Source organism: Schistocerca gregaria, unplaced genomic scaffold (assembly GCF_023897955.1).
Source record: "Schistocerca gregaria isolate iqSchGreg1 unplaced genomic scaffold, iqSchGreg1.2 ptg000387l, whole genome shotgun sequence".
Taxonomy (NCBI): domain Eukaryota; kingdom Metazoa; phylum Arthropoda; class Insecta; order Orthoptera; family Acrididae; genus Schistocerca; species Schistocerca gregaria.
In genome coordinates, this window is record NW_026061829.1 from 4,338,222 (window position 1) to 4,341,006 (window position 2,785).

Genomic DNA, 2,785 nt, shown 5'->3' on the forward strand with positions numbered 1-2,785 from the left:
CAGCTAGCTCCCTCAGTGTCTGCTTCTGCCATCGCACCACGCCAGTCTGCTGTTGTCCTAGCAGACCGAACGCACCGCACATCCGACACCTTCGGAACCACTCACTGGCCAGTTAGCAACTGAGCGGAACACTGTTTACATCGTGAAAGGAAAACTATGCAAAGATGTACACTTAAATGGCACGACTGAGTAGCACACACACAGTAATATCTGAGGAATGTCCTTCGACACGCGCAGAACGAAAGTCTTCTCGCGAACGTACAGCGTCTCTGAAAAAAAATCTAGTGACTATATTCCGGCGTTACGGCCAGGTTCTCATACAAATGAGCAAAAAAGGGTAAATTTGAAATTTTTTTTGAGACAATGAAAATACATTCGAACGATCTGTTTGGGAATTACGAGTGACAATACTATGAGCTTAATTTTAGATTTTCAATAAAAAATTGCGCCCGTAATTATGATTTGATCAAGGGCTTGCGAGACTGGAGTACGCAGAGTGCGTGCAGTGTGGCACCTCAGATGTTACCTGAATTCAAAAATGGGTAACATCAGTTGATACTACATTATTTCTCTGAACTTGAAAATGGATAACATCAGTCGATAATACATAAAATTAATGGGAGCGCATACCTAACCGCAATGAAACAACCTTAAATTTAACGATACAGTGCTAATTCGAACTTTGAGTTCGATTTTGAGGGGTTTGTTTCACTCCTTATGCCTACACAAAAATTAGTTAATATTAACAAATGTCATATTATAGCTATAAGTTCCTAAGAAAAGTGTTTACTTTTAGGGGTCAGAGGTAGAAGTTAAGAGATCGAACCACTTTTAATTTATGCTGCATGCCGTTCTGAGAAAATCGTTACTCGAAAAAAAAAAAGTGTTCAAAGTTTAGGGAAAACATTTAGTTATATTATTACTTCGATTTGCATGAACTGAGTGTTACACATATATTCTTAATGTCGCTGAAAACGAATCTGAAGTCAGATTTTCAATATTCAAAACAGCTAATCCAATACGGAGGGCAACCGATTATGTTTTGACCAATTTTTACCAAAAATGTATTTTCGTTATTTACGTTTAGTCTGCAATTCAAGGAGTATTTATCAACCTTTCCTCTAGCTCTGATTGTTCCTAGACAGCAACTTCCTGTTCTTCTTGGCAGGAAAAGCCGATCTGTCTAAGCTGGATATGCAGCACTCGGCAGCCTGCACTTGATATTCGTCCGTATTTTCGGTGAGTATGTTTGCATGCATTCTGCAGTATGAATCCTTTTGAGCACGTGCGACACGGGACGAGTTATCATCTACATCTATATGGATACCCTGCAAAACACATTTAAGTGCCTGGCAAAGGGTTCATCGAATCACCTACACAACTGATAATTAATTGAAACCCTCAGCTGCCGACAGGTGTTGTTGATATACTTCGATGGGGACAGCTGAAAAGTGTGCCGCTACTGGGACTCGAACCCAGGATCTCCTGCTTACAAGGCAGACGCTCAATCCATCTGAGCTATCGAGGGCACAAATGAACAGCACGACTGCAGGAATTTATCCCTCGCACGCTTCCCGTGAGACTCACACCCCGAACCGCCCACAATCCGCATACGTAATGTACTTAATAGGTATTTGTCCATCCACTCATTACTGGCTCACACTAAGGTGACGATTCCCGTAAGATTTTCGGTAGCCTGTGCGCATTCGCACAGACGAAGGTCAATGGCTGGGTGACGTTTAACCATAGATATGAAGATAGTAACTGTTCTAGAAAGAACAGGCGCCACTGACGACCGTGCAGCTCTTCTAGAATACATGATAGACCGGCCGATGTGGCCGAGCGGTTGTAGGCACTTCAGTCGGGAGCCACGCGACCGCTACGGTCGCAGGTTCAAATCCAGCCTCGAGCATGGATGTGTGTGATGTCCTTAATTTAGTTACGTTTAAGTCGTTCTAAGTTCTAGGAAACTGATGACCTCAGATGTTAAGTCCCAAAGTGCTCAGAGCCATTTGAACCATCAGTCCGTATGTTTGCACACTACTTACAGTAACTTATGCTAAGGACAACACACACACAACCATGCCCGAGGGAGGACTCGAACCTCCAACGGGGGGAGCCGCGCGAACCGTGACAAGGCGTTGGACACATGGCGGGTACCCCGCGCGGCTCATGGCAGCCGTGACACTGCTTCAAACAATGGACTGTAGAAACTTTTGTAAAGCACGGATTAAAAAAAAAAAAAACCTTTCCGTTCCAGGAGTCTAGACAAGTACACCTTTAAAAAATGCAACTACAAAGAAATTGAATTTTCGAACGGGGCAGGGCTTAAAACTTTGAAGAGTTAAATTTTAATGGCCGTTCTCTTGTATGCAAATAGTTTCACAATAGAAATTTCTCTAGTTTTATTTATTTATTTATTTTTTGCTGTAGGTAAAGAAGGATAGGATTCTGAGAAGGGGGAAGGGGGGGGGGGGAGGAATCTCGCGTCTCCCACCTTAGAATTCTCAGTACAGAATTTTTATTCATTACGAGATTCTCAGCCACTTGCAGAAGTGATTTCGCGTGATTCTGCAAAACTTTTCCTTTAGCCAATCGTAGCAACTATAGGATTCCGTTCCTGCTGCATGACATGTCTCGGAACCTAAACTGACCAACTTATTTGCATAAAGAGCTAGCTTATCATCCGCTTCTTTACTTACTTAGACCGTTCATGGTCTGCAAAGCATTTTTTCTTTAATCGTTTTTTTATGTCTTTTATAAACTGCAACACTTTCTAAACTTT

General features: G+C 42.4%; 1 non-coding gene across 1 annotated transcript; it reads right to left on the bottom strand.

The window, feature by feature from the left end:
• Positions 1 to 1,454: 1,454 nt before the first annotated feature.
• On the bottom strand, positions 1,455 to 1,529 carry Trnat-ugu (transfer RNA threonine (anticodon UGU)). Its single transcript has one exon. It is a non-coding gene; the product is annotated as a tRNA-Thr (tRNA).
• Positions 1,530 to 2,785: the final 1,256 nt, after the last annotated feature.